This window comes from Tiliqua scincoides, chromosome 5, assembly GCF_035046505.1.
Source record: "Tiliqua scincoides isolate rTilSci1 chromosome 5, rTilSci1.hap2, whole genome shotgun sequence".
NCBI classification, from domain to species: Eukaryota; Metazoa; Chordata; class Lepidosauria; order Squamata; family Scincidae; genus Tiliqua; species Tiliqua scincoides.
This window is the reverse complement of record NC_089825.1, coordinates 63,192,982-63,209,832: the sequence shown is the minus strand read 5'-3', so window position 1 is coordinate 63,209,832 and position 16,851 is coordinate 63,192,982. Positions and strand designations below refer to the sequence as shown.

The window sequence follows — 16,851 nt, the reverse complement described above, 5'->3', positions numbered from 1 at the left end:
GCTGCAATGCAGCCCCAAGATAAGGTAACAAACATGCCCTTACCTTGAGGAGGCCCCCTTGACTGCCTCCCCACTGCAGGATGTAGTGCATTCCCCATTGGCACAGCTATGTTAGTGCTGGAAAGTTGGTTAGGATTGCGCCCAAAAAGAAGTAGATGAGTAATTTTATGAAATTTCTTTTACTCACACTCTCGCACCAAGCAACCACAAAAGCAGGAAAAGCAAGCAAAGCTTCTTTTGGTGGAAAATTTATGAAATGCAACTCTGACCTGTTTTGATGCTGCACTGGCATTAGAAGGAGGGGGTGATAACCTGCTCCCATTGGCTCCATTGGCCTAATATTGGAAGACTATTCAGATCTAACCCTCCACCAGATTTAGGAACTTCAAGGGACTAAGCCACTTATTGATCAAATGCCATGCTTAGCTCTCTGAAAACATTAGTGCTGCTCTGTTTTTAATTAAGTACTTGGCGTCACAGTGTAACTTTTCAGAGTTCATTCTTCTCACCAATGACATACGGCAAACCATGAAAACTCTGCCCTTTAGAGAGTTCAAATTAATGCATTTTATACAACTAGATTACAGTTTTTACAAGAGGCGCTGTAAAATTCTCAGTGGGGATGAATAAGAACTGGAATACTAATCAAGGCTCTGCAGGTAGAGAGGGTCACTCATCAATAAGCAAACTGGTTAGATTCAGTTGGTATTGTTTATTCTGAAAATCTATCAGAATGCTATATAGATTTTTAAAAAATCCTTCTATTCCTGTGTCTTATTTGTGTCCACAGTTGGGGCCAGGAAAAGAAACAGAAACCACTAACAAAACTGGGTGACAACAAATCATGCAGTTATGGCTGACAACAAGGGTATTTTTTTGGTAAGGGAGATTACAGGACTAATAGTCCAGGTAGTTTCCTTAATGACCAACAGATGGTTCTTAATGGGACCTGACTGGGAAATACACAGAGATGGATCAGGAATGTGGAAAACTACTAAAGCTTAGAAGAGATGACCCTTAAGCTAATAGGAAGAACTGTGAAAGGTTCCTATGCACAACAATACCTTTAATATAGGACTGGGACAAACCAAAGAGAACCAATCTTACCTTCAGCCTGCTAAATCCTCATTTTGCCCCTTTTCCTATTGTGAGTAATCTCAGGGGCACTTTCAGGGGCTGAAAGGTGGAGCATTAATTAACAAATCATGGTGTATCACACTAACAGCTGACAAATGGACACATGGAGAGGACAAAGAGATCAGAAGTTGTATTTTGCTTGTGTGTGACCTTCAGCCTTCTATGCCACTCTCGCCTTTCTAGGCTTTGCCCTTCTCTCCACCAGAAACCAGAGGGCCGCTGCCTGACAACCCTTTCAGGTTCCAAGAATTGTTTTTTTTTTAAATGAGGGAATTATTGGCTCAAAAAGGAAGCGACTTTATACTGAATGAAACACACACCTCAGCACCAGAGGGCCAGGACCTGCAAAGACTCTGAAAAAAACAATGGGAGATCTAATTCATCTCCAAATGTCTTGTCTCATTGTGCCCCCAGAGCAGTTTCACTGGAATGCAGAAGGAAGTGGTATTAATTCAGAAACATTTCCAGTACTGTAGTCTCTCATGTGGCAGCCATTAACAAGAGATAATCTGGTGATCCACAGAACAAACAGTTTAATAGTCTGTGGATGACAATATGGAATTTCTTGTTTGTTCCCAACACTTGTGGATTAGTGAACACCTTCTGCATGAGGATGTGCGCTGTAACTTATCATGAATACTCACAAACCATACAGCAACAAAGTTCAGTGCATCAGATTATAGGCTGATGAGGTAAATAAGTTGTTTAATAATTACATACGATGCAGTGTTGGGGTAGCAACAGAAAAATGGCAAGTTGGTTGTTTTTGCTCTCTTAATTCTTGAAGGCAATGAAGTATCAAATTCCTCACTGATTAGTTGATTGCTGAGAGACAGGAAATAATGACATAGCTGAGATCATTAAAAATTCAGGCTGGGGACAACAGCTGAACCATACATATGACAGCAGTTTGCATGACCAATTGGACATGGAAAGCACACACAGGATTTTAAAGCACACTTCCCAGGGCAACTGTGCACCCTCTGATTTTGTGAAGTGACATTCACTCTTCACAATAGAGGGCACTCCATTTTCTTGAAACCAAACCCTAAGCTACATAGGAATAATTAGTGTCCTATAATAAAGAGAACTAAACTCTGCAAATTCAATATTCTTTCACTCACTTCTAAAATTACTAACTTAGAGCCCAATCCTGACCTCAGCACTCCGGCTTTCCGCTGGAGCACACTGTTGCAAACGTGCCGTAAGGCACGTTTGCGAGGCTTATCGCTGGGCTACCGCCCGTGCTAACCCAGTACTGGTTGGCGCTGGGCTAATGCCGGGCTAGTGCCCGGCAGGAACACAGCCTCCGTTGCTTGGCGGTTTCACAGACCGCTGAGCCGCGGAGAGGAAAGCATTGTGGGAGGGAGGCGAGGAGGAGGCGTCACGTGGAGGGGGAGGCTGGTGGAGAGCAAAGAAAGGATGGGGAGGAGGCATGACGGGGAGGCGGGTCGAGGGCAGGTGGGAGGCGTGCTGGGGGTGGCAGCGGAGAGGCAGGGAGGCAAGTCTGGTGGGGCTCCACTCCACCGGATCCAAAGTGTTCATTTGGGGCTTGCCGCCCGACACAAACGCTCTTCCCAGGGCTGCTTCCCTTACCAAGGGCTGCTTCCCTTACCCAGGAGAAGGGGACAAAAGTCCCCTTCTCCCAAGGTGCCACCCGCGGCTGCCCAAGGTGTACAGGATGTGGCGGCAGCCATTCTCGGTGCCGCTTCAGCCGTGTGCCCCAGACAGCTCAGGATTGGGCTGTAGCCAGCACTGTCACCTAATATCCATCCAGGATTTCAATTAGCTCTGGGCTGTCAAACAGTCCTCATTAATGTTAGACTTCTAATCAAATACTTTGATACTATTACTATTGAGACACTGTTAATTAAGTTTCTTGTTTTCAGCCCAGGTGAGACTCTTCCCCTATTAGCATTTGCAGATCATATTTTCTATGAACAAACCACAGGGTTCTTCAAAATCTTCCTGTAAGGCATTAGTCACTTTTATAACCATGGGCCAAACCTACACACCTTGGGCCCAAGATTGACTCATGTGATTCACTGTGGTGATACAGTTGTCCTGAAATTTCTGGAGCAATGTTACTCATGTCTGCTTGGAAGTCAGTTCCAAGCCCAGTGAGACTTACTCCCAATAAAGCATGCATAGCATTGCAGGCTTTTTGCAGTTTTATTTATTATCCTCAGTGGGAAGTTGCATTTTTGTCACAAGAAAGGGGATAGCATCATATTTACTACAGTTTCCTCTTAAAGAATGATGAAAATGATCCACCACCCTTGGCAGGAATTTCAACTTTTTTAGAATTGCCTCCAATTTTGTCCTAAAGGATCCTCCCATCGTTGCTGCTTTTTGTTTTTTAAATATTCCCTCTCGTGGTTCAACTATGGAAGCTGTTATGAGATACTGACTGCAAGCCTGTTTCAGTTTTTCTAATGAATTGGCAATTTTGATACAATGCAAACAGCAATATTATTGGTCTACACTGAGAGAGTGAGAGTGCATGCATGCACATGCAGATGCACATGTAAAACAATGTGTATATAAAGTGCAGTGCTTTCATTTAACCTGAACTGAAACAACCTTATCGTCTGTTGTGCTCACTTGACCTCCCTGCAGTTCCATCTGCTCCGCTGTCTAACAAATGTGCAAAACTGTTTGACTTCTTTGGATGCAGAGATCTTGCTTCATTAGCTGTTGCAAAGGCTCCGTTGAAGGCTAGAAAGATAACACTAGCCCCATGAGCTACAGCTTTGCGCAAATTAAGAAGAGCAACAGAGAGCTAGCCTGAGGAATAAAAGGCCACATGAGGTTTCACTGTAGTTCCTAGAAAAGCCCAATAGGAGGCACCCAGGAATTTGAGTTAAAGAAGCCCCCAGGGAATGGCATTACATTTCACCATTTCTGCCTCTTAATTGTACTTCTTTTATTTAGTTGTACAGAAAGAACCTGAAGTGGAAAGAGTTCATGGGACGGACAGAAGGGGGGATGACTACGGCTTTGACCACAAATCCTCAATGTAGCAATAAAAATGAGCTTGTGATTTTATTGTCCAACAGCTGTTCAATAAACTAGATCAGGGGTGTCCAAACATTTTGGCAGGAGGGCCACATCATCTCTCTATCACTGTGTCGGGGGCCAGGGGAAAAAAAGAATTAATTTACATTTCAAATTTGAGTAAATTTACATAAATGAATATATTTGAGATGTAGCTTATATGAATGAATGAAAGTCTTGCTGTAGCTCAAGACCTATAAAAGGCCTTGTACAAAGCAAGGCCAGTCTTTCCTTTGCTGCCACTGCTGCATCACAGACATGAAACTGCAAGTAGCGGAGGGAGCCCTCATCCCACAGCTCAGGTGAGAGGTCAAACAGTCGTCCTCACACTGAGAGCAGTTGCATCGGGCCAGCACGGGCTCCAGCAAGTCTCTGGAGGGCCAGAGGCTCATTGGAGACTGGGTGCTCCCCGCGGGCCGGATTGGGAGCCCCCAAGGGCCGCAAGTGGCCCCTGGGCCGGGGTTTGGGCACCTCTGGACTAGATAAATGACTCCACATTTTAGGCTAATATCCAAAATAAAGAATAATTTGTACCTACATATCACACCAGTATAAAGGACCAATATAAGATTAGATATCTCTAGTATGTAAGGATATCCAAAAACATTTCTCCACCTCAGGAAATGTTAAGGAAATCAAAACAATAAAAGCATAGTGATCAGCAGCATGAGCTAAAAGTTCCTGATTCACCTCTTACCTCAGTCACAAGAAGGCCTTAGGCAAGATGTTATTCTCTCAGCCTTCCATCTACAATATGCAGATAATAATAGTGAACCATTCTGGAAGGTTGATATGAGAATAGCTCTGATAATATTTGTGAAGTGCACTGAAAAATGCACTTGAAAAGTGCTATATTATTTCTAAACTGTTATGTTTATCCAACATTAAAATTTTGGATGTTAAACTATACTCTTACTAGACAATCCCTACAACAGCAAGCTCCTGCCATTCTAAATATCTGAGCAGCTTGATGCAGCAGGTCGCTATTTAGGGTTAGATTAGAACCAGTTTTTTTTTTCTTGCATTATCCTCTTCAGTGTCATTAGAAGTGGTCTGATTTGTTTCCCTGTTGAAATGCTAAGGGTGTTATTGGTACCTAAAAGGTGAATTGGGCACTACAGGAACAAGAAACAAAGCTCAACAAGAGTTAACTGATAGGCCACCACTGCAAAATTAACCTAAAAAGGATGATCACATTCAGCTGCTGAAATTCTTGTAGCAATTTCCTCTAAAATATAAGATATCAAGAAGGATACCTTTCGATGGATATGGCTAGAAATAGGAGATGGAGGAAACTCAATGATACAAGATCTGCAATATCAAAACTCTTGCCCAATCCCATCCTTGAGAAATGAAGGCATATCACTATGTACGCTGGCATAATGACAACCCTGTTGGCACAGAACACCACCCACCCACCATAGATGCTTGTGTAACACTGGGAAAAAAATCTGCACTGTCATAGCTCAGATGTAGCTCAAACAATGATGCAATTCCTCTTGTGGAGAGGCCAAGACAGGGAGGAGATTGGCACACAATGTGGGAGGGGTTTATGCAGGATATGGGATGAAGAGGAGTTGGTGTACACCATATCCTAACCCCCTTTCAGACATACCCATGAGGCCAGAAAAATGCTATGCCAAAAACAAAAGCTGGTGTAGGTAGGAGTAATTCATTAAGTAACAATGGAAAAGGAAAGAACAGCAGAAATTAGCATCTCCTATCACCTCCCTGTCTTGGCACTTTTGTATGATGCAGCATAGTATATGGACTACATTTGCAGCCAATCACAGCATACCAGCTCCAGTACTAAAGCCCCTGCCACAGAGACTGCATGTCAGATGAGAAGATGTGCAACACTGGGCTATACCACTCTGTTCTCTCACAGGGCAACTTCTGTGAGGGAAACCTTGGCGACTTGGGAGAACTTTGCACAAATGATCTCATCCCTCACATGTATGGCAAGATGCTTTGTTAACTTTTGTCTTCTCAGAATTCTTACTGCAGGTATTCTGCCCCAGGAAGATTCCTCAGATAGACAACAAACTGGAACCTCTAGTTCACCACTCTACACAGGAGAAGCAAGCACAATGCACCCTGCCCAGATAAACAAAGGTGAGAAAAGAAAGCCCGTACTGCATTGTACTGAAGCTGCACCTCCCTCTTCTACCTCCCTCCACCATTCTGACCCTCCACTATCTATTGCCTAACTATCCCTTGATTTTACAAGAATTAGGAACGCCCTCTCTTTTTCAGAGAATGCCAATGACTCCAACCATTCTTATGGTTGGCCAAGCATTCACCAGAATCCTTTCTGTTTTTCAGGACTGCACCATGGTAACAGGAAGGTTGAACACTGGTCCTCTGAGGAGTTCGACTGCAGCCCCTGCCACCAGGAGAGGAAAGGCAAGGTTCCAAACCGCTCTGCTTCCACCCCCTACAGGGTACAACTGCATATACACTCCAGTGACACTACTCTCCCTCACAAACACCAAGTATGCAACTCAAACCAGAGAACAGGTGTGGCTGATGCTGTTGTCTATTCCTTGAAATCCCTATGTACTTCTTCTTGCTCCATGGGCAGCTGTCCCACAGGTGAGGACATAATGCAGATTCCAAAGGACACCTGTAGCCAAAGGGCCTCTCTGCTCCCAGAGTTTGCAGTAGCCTCACTCCTTGGTTTCCCAGGTGGCAGCTGTGGCTAGGGGGGCCTTTGCTCAGCTTCGGCTGGTGCGCTAGCTGCAGCCATACTTGGATTGTACAGACCTGGCCATGGTGATCCATGCCACGGTGACATCGAGGTTAGATTATTGTAACACGCTGTATGTGGGGCTGCCCCTGAAGATGGTTCGGAAACTGCAATTAGTGCAGAATGCGGCAGCCCGTGTGGTCACTGGAGTTAGGCGGTTTGACTCTGTCAGTCCGCTTCTCCGGGGGCTACATTGGCTGCCCATTCGTTTCTGGGCCCAATTCAAGGTGCTGGTTTTGACCTTTAAAGCCCTATACTGCTCTGGGCCAGGATATCTTAGAGACCGCCTACTCCCGTACAATCCGGCTCGCCCTCTTAGGTCATCAGAGAAGGCCTTTTTACAAGTGCCGCCACCCAAGGAGGTCCGGGGGGCGGCTGCAAGAAATAGGGCCTTCTCGGTAGTGGCACTAACATTATGGAACTCCCTTCCCCTTGACTTGAGAATGGCTCCCTCTCTTGAGAGTTTTCGGCGAGGCCTGAAGACACTGCTGTTTATACAAGCCTTCTGATTTTTTGGCCTTCTTAACATTTTTTATACATCTTTTAGTTTTTTACAGGCCTGATTCCTCTGTGACTTGCTCTTTTGTGCTCTTTTTATTCTGTCTTTTAATCTGACTACTGTTTTTATGGTCTCTATTAATGTGTTTTTAATATGTTTTTTTATCTGCTATTTGTGCTAATTTATGTTTTTTAAATCTGTTTTTTACATGTTAGCTGCCCTGGGTCCATTTTAGGGAGAAGGGTGGGATACATTGTTTATTATTATTATTATTATTATTATTATTATTATTATTATTATTATTATTATTATTATTTCCAGGGGAGGAGTGATCATGAGCCCCTATTCTCTGCTGTCATGGCGAGCAGTGGCAAGGGGACAGGAGGGGGAACATGCAGCCATGTTGCCATGGGTGTTTCAGGTCAGTCATGCAAAAGTTGAGTGCCTTGCTGCAAGTCCACTGGCTAGACTCTAACCTGTCTCTTGTGGTTCCCAGCCTGTGTATTCATGCAAGTCAAGCAAAGATTTTTAGATATAGAAAGTCAAAATCTATACTCTATGGCAAATAAAGTTTGCTCCCCCTTGAATCTAATAGCGGCGGTGAAACACGAAAAGATGGCTGCATATTTCTCATTCCTAACTAGTTCCGAGGAATGTTGTGTTTTTTTCCACTCTTTAGATTTAATTTTTTACCATTGGAAGTCCTATTTGGTCAATTTAGAGGGTGGTTTTATTCTGCTAGGTTCTGCTCCTGTGATCAGGGCTGCACTGAAACTCTTCAACATATGCTATTGCAATGCCCTATACATGATGATATTAGAGCCAAATATTTGAACCTGATATTAGCAGATGAGAAGGAATATCCTGACAATGTTAAAATACAGTATTTATTGAATGATGTTTCCAGTGTTGTAACTGAGACAACTGCAGCAACTGTTACCCTGCACATGCCCGATCTCATCTGATCTCGGAAGCTAAGCAGGGTCAGGCCTGGTTAGTACTCAGATGGGAGACTGCTTGGGAATACCAGGTGCTGTAGGCTTATACTATAGTCTTTCGAGACTGAAGGTTGCCAACCAACTGAGAGGGTTGTGGTTTATTTACAGTAAATGGCGGTAAGTAGAATCAAGAGATAACATCTAACAATATATCTAAGGGGTAAATAAAATCCTATTTGGTAGTCATTAATCCCACAAAGGGATACATTAATTACCATTGGTCCGTATTTACTGTCATTGTATTTGTATTTTATGCCAATAAAGGTCTGTTTGAGTTTTCCTTGCTCTGCTCTGTTCAAAAAAGGTATTCTTTGCATATGTGCATTTGTGTGAATGGGATGAGGGGACTTGAAACCTGGGTACAGAGGTTCCTAGCAGTTCTTTGCCTTTACTTTGTTGAAAAATGGTGCTATGGCATCCTCGTGTCGATCAGCACAGCATCCAAAGAGGATTGGGCCTTTAGGCAACTCCAAGCCCCTAGAAGTCCCCTTTATCTCCTGTAATTAATAGCAAGGATTTTAATTTGGCAAAGGAAGCTAGGAATTTCAGTATATGGATTAGAGCTAATATATGAAGATCGAAAGATTCTTTGATGGATTTTAATGTCTCATGTTCAATTGTGTCAACAGAGCTCAGCTTGTCTCCCCCCTTCTTCAACATCTTCAGTAAGCATGAAATTGCATACAAACTGTTCCTCAAAAATTCAGTGCAAACAGGGCTCCATCTGCCAGATATTTTGCTGGCACAAACTGGCGGAGCTCCGTGCTGGGCTTTTGAGCTCAACATGGAGCATAGGATCCCAAGGAGCAGGGCTCTGCTGGTCCAGCCCCCTTCCCACTCCGGTTCCTCCTCCTGCTCCACTCTCCCCCATCCTGGAATGCCTCCCCCTGCCCCCAAGGCCCTCACCACTGCCTGGAGCTTATACCATGCTCTGAGCAGCATCCGTCCAGCGCTGGGCTCTGCGTTGATTGGCGCTGGGTAAGCACCAGCACTGACTCCTCTTAGGGTGTCACAGAAGTGCCTTACAGCACAATTGCAATACCCAGCACTAATGCTGAGGTATGTTAGGACTGGGCCCTTAAGTTTCAATTTTAGTAAATCTGCTGTTGTTCAGGTATTCCCCCTCCCCACAAACATGGAAAGGCCACAGATTTGGAAGGTAACAGGGCCATGTTTGATTGCCAAACCACAACACAGGCAATTGCAGCAGGTCCTACCTAAACTCCACCCCTAGTGCAAGGACCTAACTAGCAGAGGACAGCTGACCTTAGTGCTCCATCTGAAGAACCACCCTGGCTCAGAATCTGGGGTCATGGTTCAGCTAGCTTGTTCAGCACCAAACCCTGTAAAGAGGGCCAAGGAAGCTAGAGTCCTCCACCCATCCTGAGCAGCGTAGGCATCCAGCTAAGGTAGGCATTCCCGTTGAAGCCTGGGGTCAAACCAGCCTGTGTAACCAATCCAGGTAGCCTCTGGGAACTGGTTCTGGTATTGATCTAGCCTCTTGCTTGTCTAAGGACACACATCTGATCACTGATCCTCCTCCCTGCCCCACACTGTCCTGCCAGCCTGGCTAAACCTGACCCAAAGATCGGGGTAGGTTGAAAAACTCCCTCCCTGGCCAATCAGGAGAGGAGCAAAGTATTCCTACCTTGTTCCACATGGCTACCAGCTAGTCTTCAGACTGTTGCTTACTGGACAGGTGAGAGGTTTCCACTGCAGCTGCATGTAAATGGCTGTGGAAGACCTCAATGCTGCAAAGCAGCCTGCTGAGACCTTCCTTCAGGCCTGCCCAGTGGCAGCCTATCACATCACGTGGGAGGAAGAACCCAACAAGAAGCCTCCCTCAGACTCAGGCAAGCCCAGTGGTGCTGCTGGTGGTGCCAGCCATTTTGGCACTGCTGCACCTGGCGGAGCCCAAATCCTGGCTTTAGAATTGGGTTGCCTGTTGGCTAGTAGTCGACTAAAACCGAAAGGTGTTCTTTCAGAAATGTGTGTAATTTTATTGCAAATGAAGAATTAAAAAAGAAAAGTAGAAGTTGACTGGGGGGAAAAAGAGTTTAATACTGTAATATGATAACATATTTGGAGAAGTATGTGTTACTTCTATAAAGTTGACTTGCAATGTTACTTCTGAAGAAAATGTCCATAAGCTGCCTTATAGATGGTTTTATATTTCATATGAACTTTCAGAAATGTTCCTGAATGGCTCAAAAGTCTTTGTTGGAAGTGGGCGGAGGTGCTTTTGCCCTCATTGGGTTACCAGCTACCAATTCTTAAGCTTTGGCAGTGTGGATTTATGTTTAGCAAGATTTCTGCCTACAAACATTTGTGAGAAAGGAGGACACATCCAACGGAATTATTTTTTAAGACAATTGGCACCTGTATATTCAGTATTGAAATCAGATATGACTGGGACAACTGGTGACAATTCTTAGGTTTGTTATAGTTCTTCTGGATTGTTGAGATGTCTGTTTATGGTCCATGATTTTTTATTTTTCTTGTGGTAAAAGTATTTTACACATATATAGTCAAACTGGTCACCATTTTAAAAGGTAACATTTGAGAGACTGTTGGTCAGTGAAGTTGTACCCTAGACTTCTTCATGAAATTATACTTTTCAATACATAGGGGGTGGGCAGGTAGGTTTCCTACCTTCCTTCAGGAACATTCTAAAATGTAATCTACCCATCTCCAATCTAAAATGGTCCAGCCCAGAGATAAACCATACATAATTGGTTTGGTTGTTTACTGAGATGATTGAACTGACAAGGGCTGGGTGATTATTTTTGGCATATTGACTTCTTTAGCACTGTACAGAAAGAAACAGTTTGAGTACATCAAAAGTGTCTACTGTCTTGAGTACTCCGTAAGAAGGGACCATTCAGATATGCTAGAAATTCCCACTCTTCTGGTTCAATCCTTCTGATAAGATATTATAGTTTGACAAGGTTACATTATTTCCTTTTGCTAACAGCCATTTTTTTCAGCACCTGGTGTGCTGGACATTGTAAAGGATTTAGCCCTATTAAAGAGCCACTTGATATCAGCAAAATTCTTCTGGTTCTCCTGTCAGCACACAGGAGAAAATGCTGATGTGGCCTTAAGCGAAAGTAATTTTTTTCTTCTTTTTGAAACGGAGAGAGACTTAGCCTTTGACTTTTTTCTCCTTTATAGCTCTTGCTTGCTCATTGTTAACTAAATTCCACCAAGGTCCTCAACCCCTGCTGTCCACTCCCCATTTAAAAATGCTGAGGTTGTATATAATCATCTTTACCAAAACAACTCAAAAAAAATCCTAAGGTGTTTGTTATGGTCTGGACCAATCCCTTTTAAATTCATTCCTCCCCCCCCCCCCGCTAAGGAAAGGATTCTTTTTTATTACTAACTATAGCATCCAGCAACCCTTGCCCCATTCTTAGGAAAGCTGAGAATTATTTCTTAAAGCATCACAAATTCAGCATTGCTTTAAGCTGCTTCAAAATGCTGCTTCAGAACAACAGATACTGAACGTGCAATTTTGCTATTCTGGCAATCCCTTCTTAGGGATGATACCAGCAGCTCCCCAGTACTACTTAGTACCTTTCCTTCCAGGCTTATCCACAGAAATAAGATGTACGTATAATACACTTTTGCACTAAGGTCCCTATTTCCCTGAGCAGTAGGAAATCCTTGGAGCACACCTGCTATAGCCTGCTCATAGAAGCTGATGGCATTTTTGTGACATCGGTATATTTACAAATATACATACAGTATGGATATGTAAGCATATGGAACATGGGGAAGTAGGGAAATATTCAATTAGGCCAAGCTAGTCTGATAAGCAGAATCAGTTCCTCGAAAAGCAAACATCACTGGCTTGGATCCTTCAAGGCTCTTTTTAACTAACTGTAAAATCCTTTTCTAACTAGAGCCCAAATCCTCAACTGCCTCTCACATGTATCTAAGCACAAAGAGGAGAAATGACTTAGGCCCAAATCTTAATCAACTTTCCAGCACTGGCACAGTGGTGCCAATGGGACATGGGCTGCATCATGCAGTTGGGGTCACATATGAGGCCTCTTCAAAGTCAGAGAAAACTTGTTCTCTTACCTCGGAGTTGCATTGCCCTTATGCTGGTGCTGGAAAGTGGGTTAGGATTGTGTCCTTAGGTAGTAGCCACCAGCCATATTTTTAAAAAATCTAGCCATCCAAAGCCACTGAGGAGGCATCTTCAGCTAGTTTGAGGAACACAGTATTGCTGTTATGGGTCACTAAGTGAGCAAGTCAGAACAATGACCATCATACGTGATCCTGCCATTGCCAATACACACTCATTTAGTCTTCAAGACAGACTTTGTTACCATTCATTCCCTTTAAAGAAAGCTTCATGGATTCACACAAGGAGACATGCGGTAGCTATTTGGCAAGAGCTTCTACCTTAGATTGTAAAGGGGGTTAATACAGGGTTTGAGCAACCCCTGGGGGCTGGGGGATAAGAATAGGCCCTCAGTTTGGCTGTACATGTCGTAAGAAGCAACTAAACAGCCACCGGGTAGATGGGACTCGTTAGCCTGGGAAGGCAGCACATCTGAGAGAAGGAAAACTCTGATCCCAAACCTCCACTGCCTTGTGACTACATCCAGTTATGGAAAAGGCTTCAGGAGTCAACCTCGAGGCAAAATCCAGAGCCAGAGTCCCTGAGGCAGTTCATGGCTGTACACAGTCACGCTCTGGCAACTCCTGTGACGTCGCTGGAACCAACCGTATTGGCCTCTGCCTTTCCATTGGACCATTTCAGCGATGTGGAGAGGGGGGATTTGTTGCATGGGAAACAGTCTGTCCTCCATATCTACTTTACCCAGGCTTTGCATACTGGAGAGGACACTCTGTTCCAGAACCACCATTCAGAGCACGATACCATAGTCTTCCGAGACTGAAGGATGCCAACAAGGTTGAGCATGCTTGTCAGATGTTAGACGTGACCAGGTTCCAATTCAACCCAGGTATATAGCGGCAAGCTCTTCAGCACTTCCTGTGCAGCTTCCTTTCATCTCTTTATCCCCCCTTAGAATTCTTCAGGTGAAACAGGCTATCCATCTAAAGAAGACTATTCAGTAGAAAGGCTAAGCTTTCAGGGCAAGTAGAATGCTGCTATCTCTGCTTTAGTACACTGCAAACATGAGGGGCTTTGTAATTTCTTCACTGTAAGGGAAACAGCTTGCTATAAATCCAGTTTGCATAAAAGCTGAAGAATAGCTTGTAAACCAGTCATGATAATATGTACAGAGATTTATTTTGAAATAATGGCATTTCAGAACCATGCATTTACACAATATAGGTTTCCATTGTAGGAAGGTGTCATTGTGTTCAAAATATGTATCCAGGGCCTTTTCCTTTGATTAGTAAATCAAAGAATTCCAGAGTCGGAAGGGCTTACAACAAAGCATGATGTGCACAGTCAAACACACACAGCACATCAGTCCATGTATAACAGAAACTATAGTCAAAATAATGAATAGAATTTGTTGCCTGGGGAGCCGAACACTCAACTTCACTGAAAGCCTATGGAGTCAGTATGAACACAGTTAAATTTGACAAAGTTGCTCAGTTCTTAATGTCCTGAAGACCTGCTTAGCACTGAGCAATCTTTTCCTAGGCTGAACAGTCCTTCTGTGATATTGAAACCACTGATACCAATTAGGAAAGACAAGACCACCCAGCTCCCAGAGGCTTACATTGGAGCATATCATTTAAGAGATCCCATCATCTGGATCCCATCATCATTATCTGGATCCCTTTCAATCTGGTTTCAGGCCTGGCTTCGGGACGGAGACGGCCTTGGTCGCCTTGGTGGATGACCTACGCCGAGGGCTGGATGGAGGGAGTGCATCCTTGCTAGTCCTTTTGGACCTCTCAGTGGCTTTCGACACCATTGACCATGGTGTCCTTCTGGGATGGTTGGCTGAGGTGAGGATTGGGGGCACTGTTTTGCAGTGGTTCCGGTCCTTCTTGGCTGATAGGTTCCAGATGGTGGTATTGGGGGACTCCTGTTCGGCACCCTGGCCCTTGAGATGTGGGTTGCCACAGGGTTGTTATCATCCCCCATGTTGTTTAACATCGACATGAAACCGCTGGGAGAGGTCATCCGGGGATTTGGAGTTGGGTGCCATCAGTATGCTGATGACACTCAGCTCTATCTCTCCTTTCCACCTGACTCCAGGGTGGCTGTCTCTGTCCTGGAGCGTTGCCTGGAGGCAGTTGGCATCTGTATGAGGGCGAACAAGCTGAGATTAAATCTGGACAAGACAGAGGTCCTTCTGGTGCAGAAATCCACGATGCCGGTGCTGGACTATCACCCTGCTCTGAATGGGGTTGCACTCCCCCTGAAAGAGCAGGTTCACAGCTTGGGGGTTCTCCTGGACTCACAGCTCCTCCTGAATGTCCAGGTGTCAGCTGTGGCCAGGGGTGCCTTTGACCAGCTTCGGCTGGTGCGCCAGCTGCGGCCGTACCTGTCTCGGGCGGATCTGGCCACGGTGGTCCATGCCATAGTGACATCAAGATTAGATTATTGTAACGCGCTCTATGTGGGGCTGCCCCTGAAGACAGTCCGGAAGCTACAGCTAGTGTAGAATGCGGTGGCTTGGGTAGTTGCTGGGGGTCGGCGATTTGACTCTGTCACACCACTACTCCTGCGGCTGCACTGGCTCCCCTTTCGTTTCCAGGCTGAATTCAAGGTGCTCGTTATGACCTTTAAAGCCCTAAATGGCTTGGGACCAGTGTATTTGAGAGACCGCCTTCTTCCGTATAATCCTGTTTGTTCTCTTAGGTCATCAGAAGGGGCCCTGTTGGTTGTGACGTCATTGAGAGTGGTGAAGGGAATGGCGGCCAGAAGCAGGGGCTTTTTGGTGGTGGCACCTACACTATGGAATTTCCTACCCTTTGAATTGAGAGCAGCTTCCTCATTATTAACGTTCTGGCAGGGCCTGAATACTTTTTTGTTCAGGAAAGCCTTTGAGACACTTTAAGGGCTGTTTTATAAATTTCTCTTTTACTGCATGCTTTCAATCTGCTGCTATGTATTTTATCTATGTATTTTGTCTTGTTTTAATTGTTTTTCAGTGTTTTGTATTTTTAATGTTTATCTGTTGTCTTGTATTTTAACCTGATTGTTAGCCGCCTTGGGTGCCCTTCGGGGAGAAAGGCGGAATATAAATCGAATAAATAAATAAAAATAAAATCAGCTGGGAAAATGCTAAATCAGTTACAATGAGATCTTTCATCCACTGGATGATGAAGGGCATATCTTTCATCACAGTCCAGGGTATTTCCTATGAAAACATCTTGGATGGTGGGGAAAACCTTCCTCTCCAGTCTGCAAGCATCATTCATAGTGCTGGGTGGTGGAAGTGCAGCATTTCACTCAAGAGGGAGAGAAAGCCTTATTGGACAGAACGGCTTTCTCCACCATCTTAGTATTATCTTGAGACATAAACTTTGTTAGAGGCAAAAAATCTACTCCATCACCTCTAGTAGTCTAACTAGAGTCACTTCCCCTTCTCACAACCCCCTACAGCAAAATGTCATTTCCATTTCCCACTGCTATGAGTTACCTGCTCTGAGGTAAAGTTGTGCCTCCAATGCCCCCCCCCTAACAATCTCACCCTACTCTGGAGCATACTCAGTTAAGGTTACTTGCCTAATGGGGGCATAAAGTAGTTGATAGGGACAGTGCTTTCAGCCCAGGAAAGGGGCTTATCCAGGGCTGTTCCTACTCTGTAGTCTGAATCTGTCATTCATAAATTAGGATCAACATTTACAAAAAATGTTGGCCAAGGTGAGGATAGTCTTGTGACTCTTACGTTTAATAAAATCTCAGTGGCGTAGTTAGCGGGGGTGGGGCGGTCCACCCCGGGTACCACCCTTGGGGGAGGTGTACCACAAATGCCCCAACATCACTAACATCGCAGAGGTTATGAGTAACCCCATCATGTTATACACCGTTGGATGCAGAATTTCCAGCGGAATGCAATTTATTTATTCTATTTATTTATTCAATTTATATTTCGCCTTTTTCCCCAAAGTGCACCCAAGGTGGCAATGCAAAAAACCAGATTGAAATATCTCCTTTCCATCAAAAGTTATGGCCAAAAAACCAGAAACAAAAAGATGCATTGAACCCTATGGAAAATGAAACTGAGCCATATCACGCTTTTACTCGCAAGCAGGCGAACTTGCCATAGTTCTTCAGAAAGGGCAGGCTGAGAGGAATCCAATGACACCAGAATGGTTCCTATCCAATGAAAGCAGCCCCCAAGAAACACCCAAGAAGGAAGTCCCTCCCTCCAAGCAGACAAATGTATTGAGCCCTATGGAAAGCGAAAGTAAGCCACATGGTTGCATTTACTCGCAAGTAAGCAAATGTGCCTTGGTTT

At 44.4% G+C, this 16,851-nt stretch overlaps 1 protein-coding gene and 1 pseudogene across 1 annotated transcript in view; one reads left to right on the top strand and one right to left on the bottom strand.

Annotated features, from left to right (window-relative positions):
- CNTNAP2 (contactin associated protein 2) overlaps positions 1–16,851 on the bottom strand; it is a 1,320,279-nt gene that overhangs the window by 817,487 nt on the left and 485,941 nt on the right. The window lies entirely within an intron of this gene.
- LOC136654680 (5S ribosomal RNA) lies at positions 8,365–8,484 on the top strand (annotated as a pseudogene).